This window comes from Oncorhynchus tshawytscha, unplaced genomic scaffold, assembly GCF_018296145.1.
Source record: "Oncorhynchus tshawytscha isolate Ot180627B unplaced genomic scaffold, Otsh_v2.0 Un_contig_10687_pilon_pilon, whole genome shotgun sequence".
In the NCBI taxonomy this organism is placed as follows: domain Eukaryota; kingdom Metazoa; phylum Chordata; class Actinopteri; order Salmoniformes; family Salmonidae; genus Oncorhynchus; species Oncorhynchus tshawytscha.
The window spans coordinates 48,504-68,967 of record NW_024609060.1 but is presented as its reverse complement, the minus strand read 5'-3'; the positions used below and the strand labels follow the sequence as shown (position 1 = coordinate 68,967).

At 43.0% G+C, this 20,464-nt stretch overlaps 1 pseudogene; it reads right to left on the bottom strand.

Annotated features, from left to right (window-relative positions):
* The window catches only part of LOC121844167, a 69,471-nt pseudogene that overhangs the window by 22,430 nt on the left and 26,577 nt on the right, over positions 1–20,464 (bottom strand).

The following is a 20,464-nucleotide window of genomic DNA, read 5'->3' as shown; positions in this document are numbered from 1 at the left end:
CAGGGTGATGATATGATACCTGATGAAGGTCCAGGGTAACTATATGATACCTGATGAAGGTCCAGGGTAACGATATGATACCACCCCTGATGAAGGTCCAGGGTAACGATATGATACCACACCTGATGAAGGTCCAGGGTAACTATATGATACCTGATGAAGGTCCAGGGTAATGATATGATACCACACCTGATGAAGGTCCTGGGTAATGATATGATGCCTGATGAAAGTCCAGGGTAATGATATGATACCTGATGAAGGTCCAGGGTAATGATATGATACCTGATGGTCCAGGGTAATGATATGATACCTGATGAAGGTCCAGGGTAACGATATGATACCACCCCTGATGAAGGTCCAGGGTAATGATATGATACCACACCTGATGAAGGTCCAGGGTAATGATATGATACCTGATGAAGGTCCAGGGTAATGATATGATACCTGATGAAGGTCCAGGGTAATGAGATGATACCTGATGAAGGTCCAGGGTAATGAGATGATACCTGATGAAGGTCCAGGGTAATGATATGATACCCGATGAAGGTCCAGGGTAACGATATGATACCTGATGAAGGTCCAGGGTAACGATATGATACCTGATGAAGGTCCAGGGTAACGATATGATACCCGATGAAGGTCCAGGGTAACGATATGAAACCTGATGAAGGTCCAGGGTAACGATATGATACCTGATGAAGGTCCAGGGTAACGATATGATACCCAATGAAGGTCCAGGGTAACGATATGAAACCTGATGAAGGTCCAGGGTAACGATATGATACCTGATGAAGGTCCAGGGTAATGATATGATACCTGATGAAGGTCCAGGGTAATGAGATGATACCTGATGAAGGTCCAGGGTAATGCCAAGGTATTATTTATTCTCTCTGCATCGTAGAGTTATCAGGGCAATATAGGTAATAGCCAACCAATAGCCAGCCTGATAGCCAGCCTGATAGCCAACCTGATAGCCAACCTGATAGCCAACCTGATAGCCAGCCTGATAGCCAGCCTGATAGCCAGCCTGATAGCCAACCTGATAGCCAACCTGATAGCCAGCCTGATAGCCAGCCTGATAGCCAACCTGATAGCCAACCTGATAGCCAACCTGATAGCCAGCCTGATAGCCAGCCTGATAGCCAGCCTGATAGCCAGCCTGATAGCCAACCTGATAGCCAGCCTGATAGCCAGCCTGATAGCCAGCCTAAATGGATGGAGAGAATCGGCCCATATCTGTCACAGTGTTATAGAAGAGAGTCGGTGTGTGTGTGTGTGTGTGTGTGTGTGTGTGTGTGTGTGTGTGTGTGTGTGTGTGTGTGTGTGTGTTTTGTTAGTTGAGGTGCTGCAGCTCTATCTGTGAGTCCCTCCTGTCAGTCTGTCTCCGTTCAGTTTCGAGGCCGTAGCGGCTCTTCCTGTGACGTGACAGTGACTGAGTGGTCATGTGACACACCGCTCTTTAAGGATGAGCTTGACGTAGTTGAGTCGTCAGTGACGAAGACAGAAACATAGATCGAACTGAAATGAACTCAATTTAAGTTGATTTCAATCGAACTACATTCATATGATGAAATTAAACTGAATTGCTCACACGCTCGTGTATCTCCTCGTTGATGGTGGGCTTGCGGTTGGTGGCACGAGGTACTTTGAGCCAGTTCACTAGAGGCTTGATGGTCAGACCCTGGAAGAGAGAGAGAGAGACAGAGCGAGAGAGACAGAGAGAGAGAGAGAGAAAGAGAGAGAGACAGAGACAGAGAAAGACAGAGAGAGAGAGAGGGGGAGGATGAAAGGGGGGTGAATGAGGGCGAGAGAGAGAGGGGGGTGAAAGAGGAGGGGGTGAAAGAGGAGGGGGTGAATGAGGGAGAGAAAGAGGGGGGAAAGAGGAGGGGGTGAATGAGGGAGAGAGAGAGAGGGGGTGAAAGAGGAGGGGTGAATGAGGGAGAGAGAGCGAGGGGGTGAAAGAGGAGGGGTGAATGAGGGAGAGAGAGCGAGGGGGTGAAAGAGGAGGGGGTGAATGAGGGAGAGAGAGCGAGGGGGTGAAAGAGGGGGGGTGAATGAGGGAGAGAAAGAGAGGGGGTGAAAGAGGAGGGGGTGAATGAGGGAGAGAGAGAGGGGGGGTGAAAGAGGAGGGGTTGAATGAGGGAGAGAGAGAGGGGGTGAAAGAGGAGGGGGTGAATGAGGGAGAGAGAGAGGGGGGTGAAAGAGGAGGGGGTGAATGAGGGAGAGAAAGAGGGGGTGAAAGAGGAGGGGGTGAATGAGGGAAAGAGAGGGGGTGAAAGAGGAGGGGGTGAATGAGGGAGAGAGAGAGAGGGGGGGTGAAAGAGGAGGGGGTGAATGAGGGAGAGAGAGAGGGGGTGAAAGAGGAGGGGGTGAATGAGGGAGAGAGAGGGGGGTGAAAGAGGAGGGGGTGAATGAGGGAGAGAGAGGGGGTGAAAGAGGAGGGGGTGAATGAGGGAGAGAGAGAGGAGAGGGGGGGTGAAAGAGGAGGGGGGTGAATGAGGGAGAGAGAGAGGGGGTGAAAGAGGAGGGGGTGAATGAGGGAGAGAGAGAGGGGGTGAATGAGGGAGAGAGAGAGAGACAGAGAGAGAGACAGAGAGAGATGGGGTGAAAGAGAGGGGGTGAATGAGGGAGAGAGAGAGGGGGGGGTGAATGAGGGAGAGAGAGAGAGGGGGTGGGTGAAAGAGGAGGGGGTGAATGAGGGAGAGATAGAGAGGGGGTGAAAGAGGAGGGGGTGAATGAGGGAGAGATAGAGAGGAGGGGGTGAAAGAGGAGGGGGTGAATGAGGCAGAGAGAGAGAGAGGGGGGAAAGAGGGGGGTGAATGAGGGAGAGAGAGAGGGGGGTGAAAGAGGGAGAGAGGGAAGAAGCAAAGAAGGAGTTACAGGAGATTAGTAATGTAAATCCCTCCCATTCACACTCAGCTCATGGCGCCACAGGGATAAACACTGAGTGTGGACAGGAACACACCAGACCCCTCCCCATAAACACTGAGTGTGGACAGGAACACACCAGGCCCCTCCCCATAAACACTGAGTGTGGACAGGAACACACCAGGCCCCTCCCCATAAACACTGAGTGTGGACAGGAACACATCAGGCCCCTCCCCATAAACACTGAGTGTGGACAGGAACACACCAGGCCCCTCCCCATAAACACTGAGTGTGTACAGGAACACACCAGGCCCCTCCCCATAAACACTGAGTGTGTAGAGGAACACACCAGGCCCCTCCCCATAAACACTGAGTGTATACAGGAACACATCAGGCCCCTCCCCATAAACACTGAGTGTGGACAGGAACACATCAGGCCCCTCCCCATAAACACTGAGTGTGGACAGGAACACACCAGGCCCCTCCCCATAAACACTGAGTGTATACAGGAACACACCAGGCCCCTCCCCATAAACATTGAGTGTGACAGGAACACACCAGGCCCCTCCCCATAAACACTGAGTGTGGACAGGAACACACCAGGCCCCTCCCCATAAACATTGAGTGTGTACAGGAACACACCAGGCCCCTCCCCATAAACACTGAGTGTGTAGAGGAACACACCAGGCCCCTCCCCATAAACACTGAGTGTATACAGGAACACACCAGGCCCCTCCCCATAAACACTGAGTGTGTACAGGAACACACCAGGCCCCTCCCCATAAACACTGAGTGTGGACAGGAACACACCAGGCCCCTCCCCATAAACACTGAGTGTGTAGAGGAACACACCAGGCCCCTCCCCATGTTCTGACATCACTGGATCAATACACAGATAAATCACATCTTGATTCTGCATGTCAATATGATTATCAATGTCGGACAACAAGCACTAGATAGACAGTGTGTTGGATCAGGCAGAGCAAGGTCAGCCTGGGGGCTCAGATCAGTGTGTTGGATCAGGCAGAGCAAGGTCAGCCTGGGGGCTCAGATCAGTGTGTTGGATCAGGCAGAGCAAGGTCAGCCTGGGGCTCAGATCAGTGTGTTGGATCAGGCAGATGAAGGTCAGCCTAGGGGCTCAGATCAGTGTGTTGGATCAGGCAGAGCAAGGTCAGCCTGGGGGCTCAGATCAGTGTGTTGGATCAGGCAGATGAAGGTCAGCCTAGGGGCTCAGATCAGTGTGTTGGATCAGGCAGAGCAAGGTCAGCCTGGGGGCTCAGATCAGTGTGTTGGATCAGGCAGAGCAAGGTCAGCCTGGGGGCTCAGATCAGTGTGTTGGATCAGGCAGAGCAAGGTCAGCCTGGGGGCTCAGATCAGTGTGTTGGATCAGGCAGATGAAGGTCAGCCTGGGGGCTCAGATCTCTCCAAGCCTGTTGAGTCAACAGAAAACAAGCACTAGATAGACAGTGTGTTGGATCAGGCAGAGCAAGGTCAGCCTGGGGGCTCAGATCTCTCCAAGCCTGTTGAGTCAACAGAAAACAAGCACTGACTGGGTTTGATGTATTAGCTGGAACAAAAAGCCTGCACACATTCCACAAAGGGGTGAGAGTAGATGTCATGTCTTCCCGGTATGGGGACCTCTCTATATATGATCATAGGTCTAATCATAGAATTATGTACAGTATAGAATCCCTTTTAATTGAATAAGGATTTATATGGACATGATAGTGAAGATCAGTCGTTTCATTTTTAAAATGTATTAACACAACCGGTCATGATGTTTTCATCTGATTGGCTGACAGGCTAATGTAAGCTACCTGGGCGCGTTGTTCAGGGGCGGCTGAACGACAGGGAGGGTGAGGGAATAGCTGCTACGTCTCATGTTTCTGCGTATCATTTCTGTCATTTTGTTAGAAGGCTGTTTGTTAGTCAACGTGTCTATAATTAGATACGTGCAGCTCCTCTTCTGCCGTTAAGCTGACGTTCCTCCGGAACGCTCGATAAAACCCTGATCGGCAGAATGATGTCATAAATCAATAGAACGATCAACGCATCATGGACAATCTAGCTGACATCGGGTAAAGTTCTCTCTTCCATTTCTGGTTCTCTCTCTCACACGGAGCGAGAACATTTGTGGACCAGGGAGATTTCCGTTTGACCGGATTAAAAGAAAATGGAAAGCTGTGAAAATGATCCATCATGCTGAAAGAAATACATTGTATTTCTCCATTCTGGTTCCCGAGATAAAATGAACTTTTGGTCTATCATTTTAATGCACGGAACACCTAGTTCTGCAGGAGTTCATATTACAGTAATCTACATGAGTCCTACAGTCAGTGTCCAGACTTCAGATAATATTATAATAGACTACAGTCAGTGTCCAGACTTCAGTTAATATTATAATAGACTACAGTCAGTGTCCAGACTTCAGTGAATATTATAATAGACTACAGTCAGTGTCCAGACTGCAGTTAATATTATAATAGACTACAGTCAGTGTCCAGACTTCAGTTAATATTATAATAGACTACAGTCAGTGTCCAGACTTCAGTCAATATGATAATAGACTACAGTCAGTGTCCAGACTTCAGTTAATATTATAATAGACTACAGTCAGTGTCCAGACTTCAGTGAATATTACAATAGACTATAGTCAGTGTCCAGACTTCAGTGAATATTATAATAGACTACAGTCAGTGTCCAGACTTCAGTTAATATTATAATAGACTACATGAGACCTCAGTGTCCAGACTTCAGTTACTATTATAATAGACTACAGTCAGTGTCCAGACTTCAGTTAATATTATAATAGACTACAGTCAGTGTCCAGACTTCAGTTAATATTATAATAGACTACAGTCAGTGTCCAGACTTCAGTTAATATTATATAGATACATGAGACCTACAGTCAGTGTCCAGACTGCAGTTAATATGATAATAGACTACAGTCAGTGTCCAGACTTCAGTTAATATGATAATAGACTACAGTCAGTGTCCAGACTTCAGTCAATATGATAATAGACTACAGTCAGTGTCCAGACTTCAGTCAATATGATAATAGACTACAGTCAGTGTCCAGACTTCAGTTAATATTATAATAGACTACAGTCAGTGTCCAGACTTCAGTTAATATGATAATAGACTACAGTCAGTGTCCAGACTTCAGTTAATATTATAATAGACTACAGTCAGTGTCCAGACTTCAGTTAATATTATAATAGACTACAGTCAGTGTCCAGACTTCAGTTAATATTATAATAGACTACAGTCAGTGTCCAGACTTCAGTTAATATTATAATAGACTACAGTCAGTGTCCAGACTTCAGTGTAGACTTCAGTTAATATGATAATAGACTACAGTCAGTGTCCAGACTTCAGTTAATATTATAATAGACTAGTCAGTGACCAGACTTCAGTTAATATTACTTTTGGACATGGCCAAAAGTAATGCACTATATAGGGAATAGGGTGCCATATTGGATACACCTGCTCTCTGTTCGCTCACATTATCCACTACCAAACATTATCCACTACCACACATCATCCACTATCACACATCATCCACTACCACACATCATCCACTATCACACATTATCCACTATCACACATCATCCACTACCACACATCATCCACAATCACATATCATCCACTATCACACATCATCCACTATCACACATCATCCACTATCACACATCATCCACTATCACACATCATCCACTATCACACATTATCCACTAACACACATCATCCACTATCACACATTATCCACTACCGCACATTATCCACTACCACACATTATCCACTACCACACATTATCCACTATCACACATCATCCACTATCACACATTATCCACTACCGCACATTATCCACTACCACATATTATCCACTATCACACATCATCCACTATCACACATTATCTACTACCGCACATTATCCACTACCACACATTATCCACTACCACACATTATCCACTAACACACATCATCCACTATCACACATCATCCACTATCACACATTATCCACTACCGCACATTATCCACTAACACACATCATCCATTATCACACATCATCCACTACTGCACATGATCCACTACCGCACATGATCCACTACCACATATCCACTACCACACATTATCCACTACCACATTATCCACTAACACACATCATCCACTATCACACATTATCCACTATCACATATCATCCACTACCTCACATTATCCACTATCACACATTATCCACTATCACACATCATCCACTAATCACATGATCCACTATCACACATCATCCACTAATCACACATCATCCACTAATCACATTATCCACTATCACACATTATCCACTATCACACATTATCCACTAATCACATGATCCACTAACACACATCATCCACTATCACACATCATCCACTATCACACATCATCCACTATCCCACATCATCCACTATTACACATTATCCACTATCACACATCATCGACTAGTGTATAATTCACTATCACACATTATCTACTATCACACATTGTCCACTATTACACATTATCCACTACCACACATCATCGACTAGTGTATAATTCACTATCACACATTATCCACTATCACCCATTATCCACTATCACACAGTATCCACTACCACACATCATCTACGTGTGTATAATCCATAAATCAGCCAGAGTGACCTCTGGACAGGACACTAGTCTATATCCTGTTTCTGTAGAGTAGGTACTCCCTCTGGACAGGACACTAGTCTATCTCCTGTTTCTGTAGAGTGAGTACTCCCTCTGGACAGGACACTAGTCTATCTCCTGTTTCTGTAGAGTAGGTACTCCCTCTGGACAGGACACTAGTCTATCTCCTGTTTCTGTAGAGTAGGTACTCCCCCTGGACAGGACACTAGTCTATCTCCTGTTTCTGTAGAGTAGGTACTCCCTCTGGACAGGACACTAGTCTATCTCCTGTTTCTGTAGAGTGAGTACTCCCCTGGACAGGACACTAGTCTATCTCCTGTTTCTGTAGAGTAGGTACTCCCTCTGGACAGGACACTAGTCTATCTCCTGTTTCTGTAGAGTGAGTACTCCCTCTGGACAGGACACTAGTCTATCTCCTGTTTCTGTAGAGTAGGTACTCCCTCTGGACAGGACACTAGTCTATCTCCTGTTTCTGTAGAGTAGGTACTCCCTCTGGACAGGACACTAGTCTATCTCCTGTTTCTGTAGAGTGGGTACTCCTGGACAGGACACTAGTCTATCCCCTGTTTCTGTAGAGTAGGTACTCCCTCTGGACAGGACACTAGTCTATCTCCTGTTTCTGTAGAGTAGGTACTCCTCTGGACAGGACACTAGTCTATCTCCTGTTTCTGTAGAGTAGGTACTCCCTCTGGACAGGACACTAGTCTATCTCCTGTTTCTGTAGAGTGAGTACTCCTCTGGACAGGACACTAGTCTATCTCCTGTTTCTGTAGAGTGAGTACTCCCCTGGACAGGACACTAGTCTATCTCCTGTTTCTGTAGAGTAGGTACTCCCTCTGGACAGGACACTAGTCTATCTCCTGTTTCTGTAGAGTGAGTACTAAATATATCTAGTATTAAAATATCTATTAAAATATCTCTAGTATTAAAATATTTAATTAAAATATCTCTAGTATAAAAATATCTCTAGTATAAAATATATCTAGTATTAAAATATCTCTAGTATAAAATATATCTAGTATTAAAATATCTCTAGTATTAAAATATTTAATGAAATATCTCTAGTATAAAAATATCTCTAGTATAAAATATATCTAGTATTAAAATATCTCTAGTATAAAATATATCTAGTATTAAAATATCTCTAGTATTAAAATATGTCTAGTATTAAAATATATATTAAAATATCTCTAGTATTAAAATATCTCTATTATTAAAATATATCTAGTATTAAAATATGTCTAGTATTAAAATATATATTAAAATATCTCTAGTATTAAAATATCTCTAGTATTAAAATATATATTAAAATATCTCTAGTATTAAAATATCTCTAGTATTAAAATATCTCTAGTATTAAAATATCTCTAGTATAAAATATCTCTAGTATAAAATATGTATTAAAATATCTCTAGTATTAAAATATCTCTAGTATTAAAATATGTCTAGTATTAAAATATATATTAAAATATCTCTAGTATTAAAATATCTCTAGTATTAAAATATATCTAGTATTAAAATATCTCTAGTATTAAAATATCTCTAGTATTAAAATATCTCTAGTATTAAAATATCTCTAGTATTAAAATATCTCTAGTATAAAAATATCTCTTAAAATATCTCTTGTATAAAAATATCTCTGGTATTAAAATATCTCTGATATTAAAATACGTATAGTATTAAAATATCTCTAGTATTAAAATATTTAATAAAATATCTCTAGTATAAAATATATCTAGTATTAAAATATCTCTAGTATTAAAATATATCTAGTATAAAATATCTCTGGTATTAAATATCTCTAGTATTAAAATATCTCTAGTATTAAATTATATCTAGTATTAAAATATTTATAGTATAAAATATGTATTAAAATATCTCTGGTATCAAATATATCTAGTATTAAAATATCTCTAGTATTAAAATATCTCTAGTATAAAATATCTCTAGTATTAAAATATCTCTAGTATTAAAATATATCTAGTATTAAAATATCTCTAGTATAAAATATCTCTAGTATTAAAATATCTCTAGAATAAAATATATTAAAATATCTCTAGTATTATGTAAAATATCTCTAGTATTAAAATATCTCTAGTATAAAATATATTATTAAATATCTCTAGTATTAAAATATCTCTGGTATCAAATATCTCTAGTATTAAAATATCTCTAGTATTAAAATATCTCTAGTATTAAAATATCTCTAGTATTAAAATATGTATTACAATATCTCTAGTATTAAAATATCTCTGGTATCAAATATCTCTAGTATTAAAATATCTCTAGTATTAAAATATCTCTAGTATTAAAATATCTCTAGTATTAAAATATCTCTAGTATTAAAATATCTCTAGTATTAAAATATATATTAAAATATCTCTAGTATTAAAATATCTCTAGTAAATACTTTACCTGGAACATCACAGTGAAGAAAACCACTATGATGGTTGTGGCCACGAAGTAGTCTTTAGCCGGGACCCGTTCTGCATCCAGCAGCACCACCAAGGCAACGCCACCGCCCCTCGCAGGCCACCGTACGACATCACCACCTGGTCGATCTTGTCCAATGGGACGAGGCGGAACCAGTTCAACACCCAGGTCTGCATGACCACACCTGAAAGAGATCAGAGACAGAGAATCCAACAGCTACAGTATAATACTTATCCCCCACAGTATAAATGAAGTTGTGCCAGTACATTCTCAGACTCATCATTGAGTTCAGAGTACCATCTTGATTATTGATAAAGGACGACAGATATTCAGACACTTTTTGGAGTTAATTGAAGGAGTGATTATTTTATAATCTGTTTGGCATTAAAGGTTTTATAGAGAGGCCCGATCACTGATAAAAACACGCTGGATCCTCAAGACTCTGTTCAGTATCTGTGTGTAAAGCAAGCACCCTGACGAAAGGCTCTCTCAGACAAGCACCCTGACGAAAGGCTCTCCCAGACAAGCACCCTGATGAAAGGCTCTTCAGAGAAGCACCCTGACGAAGGCTCTCCCAGGCTCTCCCAGACAAGCACCCTGACGATAGGCTCTCCCAGACAAGCACCCTGACGAAAGGCTCTCCCAGACAAGCACCCTGACGAAAGGCTCTCCCAGACAAGCACCCTGACGAAAGGCTCTTCAGAGAAGCACCCTGACAAAAGGCTCTTTAGAGAAGCACCCTGACAAAAGGCTCTCTCAGACAAGAATGTTGGTCAAATAAATCCACATTAAGGACAGAGAAGACTCCTCTCTTTGTGCTGCGTAGGTCCACTCTTACCCAGGGGGCTGCAATCTCTGATACATAGTAGTATAGTATTGAAATTCACCTTCAGCTATGTGTAGAGTAACAACGCTGGGTACTGAATCAATGTTTAGTAAGGCGACACACCTACCCAGGGCCCTAAAGACGAAGATGAAGATGAGCGTACAGGAGATGAGTCCTGTGTCCCAGGCCCACTTAGACTTGTCCACGGCTGAGATGCCCAGGAAGATGAAGATGATGGTTTCGGCGATGCTGGCCAGGGTTTTCATCGTGTACTTCACCGTGGTACGAGATTTCTGGGATATGTTGGCCTCCACGTACTTGTTACAGCCGATACCACAGAACGTCATTCTGAAGGAGGTGAGAGAGAGAGAGACAGAGGACAGGAGAGGACCAGGGTCCAGATTCACAAAACACTTCTTAAATGCAAAAAAATTAACAAGTTCATAAGATAGTTCGTAAGTGCAATTCCTCAACAATATCTTAAGATTTTATGATTTTCTTACAAACTCCTCAAACATCTTCTCACGTATCTTCTTTAAGATGTTTGTTGCTAGGCAACCCATTTAGCTATCGAGCTAGCTAGCAATGGCAAAAAAAAATAATCAATACTTAATAAAATGATCAATACTTAAAATAATTAATATTTAAAATAATCAATACTGAAACTTTCAGATATAGTTTGAGAGTGAATTATGTACAATTGATTTTCATGAGCTGTTTTCTCTCACTGCCCAGAGTTTAGGACAATGGTTGAGCTATCTTGGAATTTTAAAATATTTACAACCAACTTTATTTTCAAGATAAAATATGATTTCTTAACTTTTTGCTTAAGGAGAAACATAAGAAAACAGCGAAAGAGAATTTCCAAGAACCTTTTTGAGGAATAGCAACTTTGCTGAACTTTCTTCTTAAGTCTAAAGTCTATAGTTAAGAGAAAAACATGGCATTTTAGAAGATATTCCTTCTAAAGAGGGTTTAGAGAATCTGAGCCCAGGGCCTTAACCAGGGTTGGAGTTCGGAAGAGGACATTTTTGAAAATTGAAGCTCATTAACTGCAATTCTATACAATTTAAAACCTTTTTCAAATGCTATTTGGAGAACAGCAAAACAAGGCAAAATGACCCCAGCCATTATCACCTTGTCTGCTGTAGGTTCATTCACCTCAGTCCATCTACAAACACACAGCCTGTTAGCTATACAATCTACCTACCTCAGTCCATCTACAAACACACAGCCTCTACAAGCACACAGCCTGTTAGCTATACAATCTACCTACCTCAGTCCATCTACAAACACACAGCCTGTTAGCTATACAATCTACCTACCTCAGTCCATCTACAAGCACACAGCCTGTTAGCTATACAATCTACCTACCTCAGTCCATCTACAAACACACAGCCTGTTAGCTATACAATCTACCTAACTCAGTCCATCTACAAACACAGCCTATTGGATATACAATCTACCTACCTCAGTCCATCTACAAACACACAGCCTGTTAGCTATACAATCTACCTACCTCAGTCCATCTACAAACACAGCCTGTTAGCTATACAATCTACCTACCTCAGTCCATCTACAAACACACAGCCTGTTAGCTATACAATCTACCTACCTCAGTCCATCTATAAACACACAGCCTGTTAGCTATACAATCTACCTACCTCAGTCCATCTATAAACACACAGCCTGTTAGCTATACAATCTACCTACCTCAGTCCATCTACAAACACACAGCCTGTTAGCTATACAATCTACCTACCTCAGTCCATCTACAAACACACAGCCTATTAGCTATACAATCTACCTACCTCAGTCCATCTACAAACACAGCCTGTTGGATATACAACTGTAATGTTATGAAGGGGGGAGATATGAGACATGATTCACACTGACACGTAGAATCAGTGATGAAACAAAAACCTATTACATGTTTACAACTGTATTGTTTGGATGTTGGTTGTATTTTAATGTTGGTCTGTAGGGAAGATAGGTCCTGTTGAGATGTTCATATTGTAACATAGTGGTTGTATTGTAATGTAGGTCTATAGGGAAGATAGGTCCTGTTGAGATGTTCATATTGTAACATACAGTGGTTGTATTGTAATGTAGGTCTAAAGGGAAGATAGGTCCTGTTGAGATGTTCATATTGTAACATAGTGGTTGTATTGTAATGTAGGTCTCTAGGGAAGATAGGTCCTGTTGAGATGTTCATATTGAAACATACAGTGGTTGTATTGTAATGTAGGTCTATACACACACACACACACACACACACACACACACACACACACACACACTAATGACAGCGGAATAAAAAATATATTAGAAAAATGAAGTGAGTTTAAATGCAACATCTTTTTGAGTACAGACCATCACATTTTCTGTGGTGATTTCTAGAACACATACTAAAGATGTACTCACGACAAGATGGCGGACAGAGAGAAGAGCTCAGCGGTGAGGTAGGCCAGGTAGACCATGAGGAAGACCAATAGAGGCTCAATGATGCGGACCTTCTTGGTGAAACGTGTGATGAAGGCTAGGAGAGCAGCAAAGATCAGACCCACCATGGTCCCCCCAATACTGACGATGAGGAATGAGGCTGAGGAGGGAGAGGAGGGAGAGAAGGACGGAGATGGGGAGGAGGAGGAGGAAGGGTGGAGGGAGACAGGGAGGAAGAGGAGAGGGGTGGAGGAAGATGGGGAGACAGGGAGGAAGAGGAGAGGGGTGGAGGAAGATGGGGAGACAGGGAGGAAGAGGAGAAGGAAGATGGGGAGGTGGAGGAGGAAGGGTAGAGGGAGACAGGGAGGAAGAGGAAGGGGGAGGAGGAGGAAGGGTGGAGGGAGACAGGGAGGAAGATGGGGAGGAGGAGGAAGGGTGGAGGGAGACAGGGAGGAAGAGGGGGAGGAGGAGGAAGGGTGGGGGAGACAAGGAGGAGGAGGAAGGGTGGAGGGAGAGAGAGGAAGGGTGGAGAGAGAGGGGAGGAGGAAGAGAGGAGGCATAGGGGACGTGGGAGAGTCTTTAGGTTCAGAGACAGGAAATCAGGAGAGGTCTCATAGTGGCTATGCAGAGCATAGTGTATGTGTAAATAGACTACAGCTAACACAGACTACAGCTAACACAGACTACAGCTAACACAGACTACAGCTAAACACAGACTATAGCTAACACAGACTACAGCTAACACAGACTACAGCTAAACACAGACTACAGCTAAACACAGACTACAGCTAAACACAGACTACAGCTAACACAGACTACAGCTAAGACAGACTACAGCTAACACAGACTACAGCTAACACAGACTACAGCGAACACAGACTACAGCTAAACACAGACTATAGCTAACACAGACTACAGCTAACACAGACTACAGCTAAACACAGACTACAGCTAAACACAGACTATAGCTAACACAGACTACAGCGAACACAGACTACAGCTAAACACAGACTACAGCTAACACAGACTACAGCTAAACACAGACTACAGCGAACACAGACTATAGCTAGCACAGACTACAGCTAACACAGACTACAGCTAAACACAGACTACAGCTAAACACAGACTACAGCTAACACAGACTACAGCTAAGACAGACTACAGCTAACACAGACTAGAGCTAACACAGACTACAGCGAACACAGACTACAGCTAAACACAGACTATAGCTAACACAGACTACAGCTAACACAGACTACAGCGAACACAGACTACAGCTAAACACAGACTATAGCTAACACAGACTACAGCGAACACAGACTACAGCTAAACACAGACTACAGCTAACACAGACTACAGCTAAACACAGACCACAGCTAACACAGACTACAGCTAAACACAGACTACAGCTAAACACAGACCACAGCTAACACAGACTACAGCTAAACACAGACTACAGCTAACACAGACTACAGCTAACACAGACTACAGCTAACACAGACTACAGCTAAACACAGACTACAGCTAACACAGACTACAGCGAACACAGACTACAGCTAAACACAGACTATAGCTAACACAGACTACAGCGAACACAGACTACAGCTAAACACAGACTACAGCTAACACAGACTACAGCTAAACACAGACCACAGCTAACACAGACTACAGCTAAACACAGACTACAGCTAAACACAGACCACAGCTAACACAGACTACAGCTAAACACAGACTACAGCTAGCACAGACTACAGCTAACACAGACTACAGCTAAACACAGACTACAGCTAAACACAGACTACAGCTAACACAGACTACAGCTAAGACAGACTACAGCTAACACAGACTACAGCTAACACAGACTACAGCGAACACAGACTACAGCTAAACACAGACTATAGCTAACACAGACTACAGCTAACACAGACTACAGCGAACACAGACTACAGCTAAACACAGACTATAGCTAGACTACAGCGAACACAGACTACAGCTAAACACAGACTACAGCTAACACAGACTACAGCTAAACACAGACCACAGCTAACACAGACTACAGCTAAACACAGACTACAGCTAAACACAGACCACAGCTAACACAGACTACAGCTAAACACAGACTACAGCTAACACAGACTACAGCTAACACAGACTACAGCTAAACACAGACTACAGCTAAACACAGACCACAGCTAACACAGACTACAGCTAAACACAGACTACAGCTAACACAGACTACAGCTAACACAGACTACAGCTAACACAGACTACAGAACACAGACTACAGCTAAACACAGACTACAGCTAACACAGACTACAGCTAACACAGACTATAGCTAACACAGACTACAGCTAACACAGACTACAGCTAAACACAGACCACAGCTAACACAGACTACAGCTAAACACAGACTACAGCTAACACAGACTACAGCTAAACACAGACTACAGCTAAACACAGACTACAGCTAACACAGACTACAGCTAACACAGACTACAGCTAACACAGACTACAGCTAACACAGACTACAGCTAAACACAGACTACAGCTAGCACAGACTACAGCTAACACAGACTACAGCTAAACACAGACTACAGCTAAACACAGACTACAGCTAACACAGACTACAGCTAAGACAGACTACAGCTAACACAGACTACAGCTAACACAGACTACAGCGAACACAGACTACAGCTAAACACAGACTATAGCTAACACAGACTACAGCTAACACAGACTACAGCGAACACAGACTACAGCTAAACACAGACTATAGCTAACACAGACTACAGCGAACACAGACTACAGCTAAACACAGACTACAGCTAACACAGACTACAGCTAAACACAGACCACAGCTAACACAGACTACAGCTAAACACAGACTACAGCTAAACACAGACCACAGCTAACACAGACTACAGCTAAACACAGACTACAGCTAACACAGACTACAGCTAACACAGACTACAGCTAAACACAGACTACAGCTAAACACAGACCACAGCTAACACAGACTACAGCTAAACACAGACTACAGCTAACACAGACTACAGCTAACACAGACTACAGCTAACACAGACTACAGCGAACACAGACTACAGCTAAACACAGACTACAGCTAACACAGACTACAGCTAACACAGACTATAGCTAACACAGACTACAGCTAACACAGACTACAGCTAAACACAGACCACAGCTAACACAGACTACAGCTAACACAGACTACAGCTAACACAGACCACAGCTAACACAGACTATAGCTAACACAGACTACAGCTAACACAGACTACAGCTAAACACAGACTACAGCTAACACAGACTACAGCGAACACAGACTACAGCTAACACAGACTACAGCTAAACACAGACTACAGCTAACACAGACTACAGCTAAACACCAGAACTCATCCTCACCCACTCCTTTGAAATAGTCAGCTGTCTGAACATTCTCAGGGCCCACCTCCACGAAGGACATGTACACCTTATACAACACCTGCAGAGGAGGAGACATGACATCATCAGGAGATTGTCTTTGTAACTCTCTCCATAACACAATGCATTCTCTATACAGGTGGGTGCTACTTATTGGTGGTGCACAACACACTGCAATGCTGCAGGCCTGGGGCTGGTTATAACCCTGATCCACTATTAAAGGCTGGTTATAACCCTCATCCACTATTAAAGGTTGGTTATAACCCTGATCCACTATTAAAGGCTGGTTATAAACCTCATCCACTATTAAAGGTTGGTTATAACCCTGATCTACTATTAAAGGCCTGGGGCTGGTTATAACCCTCATCCACTATTAAAGGCCTGGGGTTGGTTATAACCCTGATCCACTATTAAAGGCCTGGGGTTGGTTATAACCCTCATCCACTATTAAAGGCCTGGGGTGGTTATAACCCTGATCCACTATTAAAGGCCTGGGGTTGGTTATAACCCTCATCCACTATTAAAGGCCTGGGGCTGGATATAACCCTGATCCACTATTAAAGGCCTGGGGCTGGTTATAACCCTGATCCACTATTAAAGACCTGGGGTTGGTTATAACCCTGATCCACCATTAAAGGCTGGTAATAACCCTGATCCACTATTAAAGGCTGGTTATAACCCTGATCCACTATTAAAGGCCTGGGGTTGGTTATAACCCTGATCCACTATTAAAGGCCTGGGGTTGGTTATAACCCTCATCCACTATTAAAGGCCTGGGGGTGGTTATAACCCTGATCCACTATTAAAGGCCTGGGGTTGGTTATAACCCTCATCCACTATTAAAGGCCTGGGGCTGGATATAACCCTGATCCACTATTAAAGGCCTGGGGTTGGTTATAACCCTGATCCACAATTAAAGGCCTGGGGCTGGTTATAACCCTGATCCACTATTAAAGACCTGGGGTTGGTTATAACCCTGATCCACCATTAAAGGCTGGTTATAACCCTGATCCACTATTAAAGGCTGGTTATAACCCTGATCCACTACTAAAGGCCTGGGGTTGGATATAACCCTGATCCACTATTAAAGGCCTGGGGTGGTTATAACCCTGATCTACTATTAAAGGCTGGTTATAACCCTGATCCACTATTAAAGGCTGGTTATAACCCTGATCCACTATTAAAGACCTGGGGTTGGTTATAACCCTGATCCACTATTAAAGGCCTGGGGGTGGTTATAACCCTGATCCACTATTAAAGGTCTGGGGGTGGTTATAACCCTGATCCACTATTAAAGGTCTGGGGGTGGTTATAACCCTGATCCACTATTAAAGGCTGGTTACAACCCTGATCCACTATTAAAGGTCTGGGGTTGGTTATAACCCTGATCTACTATTAAAGGCTGGTTATAACCCTGATCCACTGTTAAAGACCTGGGGGTGGTTATAACCCTGATCCACTATTAAAGGCCTGGGGTGGTTATAACCCTGATCCACTATTAAAGGCCTGGGGTGGTTATAACCCTGATCCACTGTTAAAGACTGGTTATAACCCTGATCCACCATTAAAGGCTGGTTATAACCCTGATCCACTATTAAAGTCCTGGGGGTGGTTATAACCCTGATCCACTATTAAAGGCTGGTTATAACCCTGATCCCGTATTAAAGGCTGGTTATAACCCTGATCCACTATTAAAGGTCTGGGGGTGGTTATAACCCTGATCCACTATTAAAGGTCTGGGGGTGGTTATAACCCTGATCCACAATTAAAGGCCTGGGGCTGGTTATAACCCTGATCCACTATTAAAGACCTGGGGTTGGTTATAACCCTGATCCACCATTAAAGGCTGGTTATAACCCTGATCCACTATTAAAGGCTGGTTATAACCCTGATCCACTACTAAAGGCCTGGGGTTGGATATAACCCTGATCCACTATTAAAGGCCTGGGGTGGTTATAACCCTGATCTACTATTAAAGGCTGGTTATAACCCTGATCCACTATTAAAGGCTGGTTATAACCCTGATCCACTATTAAAGACCTGGGGTTGGTTATAACCCTGATCCACTATTAAAGGCCTGGGGTTGGTTATAACCCTGATCTACTATTAAAGGCCTGGGGCTGGTTATAACCCTGATCCACTATTAAAGGCCTGGGGTTGGTTATAACCCTGATCCACTATTAAAGGTTGGTTATAACCCTGATCCACTATTAAAGGCCTGGGGCTGGTTATAACCCTGATCCACTATTAAAGGCTGGTTATAACCCTGATCCACTATTAAAGGCCTGGGGGTGGTTATAACTCTGATCCACTATTAAAGGCCTGGGGTGGTTATAACCCTGATCCAGTATTAAAGGCCTGGGGTGGTTATAACCCTGATCCACTATTAAAGGCTGGTTATAACCCTGATCCACTATTAAAGGCTGGTTATAACCCTGATCCACTATTAAAGACTTGGGGCTGGTTATAACCCTGATCCACTATTAAAGGCCTGGGGGTGGTTATAACCCTGATCCACTATTAAAGGTCTGGGGGTGGTTATAACCCTGATCCACTATTAAAGGTCTGGGGGTGGTTATAACCCTGATCCACTATTAAAGGCTGGTTACAACCCTGATCCACTATTAAAGGTCTGGGGTTGGTTATAACCCTGATCTACTATTAAAGGCTGGTTATAACCCTGATCCACTGTTAAAGACCTGGGGGTGGTTATAACCCTGATCCACTATTAAAGGCCTGGGGTGGTTATAACCCTGATCCACTATTAAAGGCCTGGGGTGGTTATAACCCTGATCCACTGTTAAAGACTGGTTATAACCCTGATCCACCATTAAAGGCTGGTTATAACCCTGATCCACTATTAAAGTCCTGGGGGTGGTTATAACCCTGATCCACTATTAAAGGCTGGTTATAACCCTGATCCCGTATTAAAGGCTGGTTATAACCCTGATCCACTATTAAAGGTCTGGGGGTGGTTATAACCCTGATCCACTATTAAAGGTCTGGGGGTGGTTATAACCCTGATCCACTATTAAAGCCCTGGGGTTGGTTATAACCCTGATCCACTATTAAAGGCTGGTTATAACCCTGATCCACTATTAAAGGCCTGGGTTTGGTTATAACCCTGATCCACTATTAAAGGTCTGGGGATGGTTATAACCCTGATCCACTATTAAAGGCCTGGGTTTGGTTATAACCCTGATCCACTATTAAAGGCCTGGGGTTGGTTATAACCCTGATCCACTATTAAAGGCCTGGGGTTGGTTATAACCCTGATCCACTATTAAAGGCTGGGTATAATCCTGATCCACTATTAAAGGCCTGGGGTTGGTTATAACCCTGGTCCTCTATTAAAGGCTGGTTATAACCCTGATCCACTATTAACGGTCTGGGGTTGGTTATAAACCTGATCCACTATTAAAGGTCTGGGTATAACCCTGATCCACTATTAAAGGCTGGTTATAACCCTGATCCACTATTAAAGGTCTGGGGTTGGTTATAACCCTGATCCACTATTAAAGGTCTGGATATAACCCTGATCCACTATTAAAGGCTGGTTATAACCCTGATCCTCTATTAAAGGCTGGTTATAACCCTGATCCACTATTAACGGTCTGGGGTTGGTTATAACCCTGATCCACTATTAAAGGTCTGGGGGTGGTTATAACCCTGATCCACTATTAAAGGCTGGTTATAACCCTGATCCACTATTAAAGGCCTGGGGTTGGTTATAAACCTGATCCACTATTAAAGGCTGGTTATAACCCTGATCC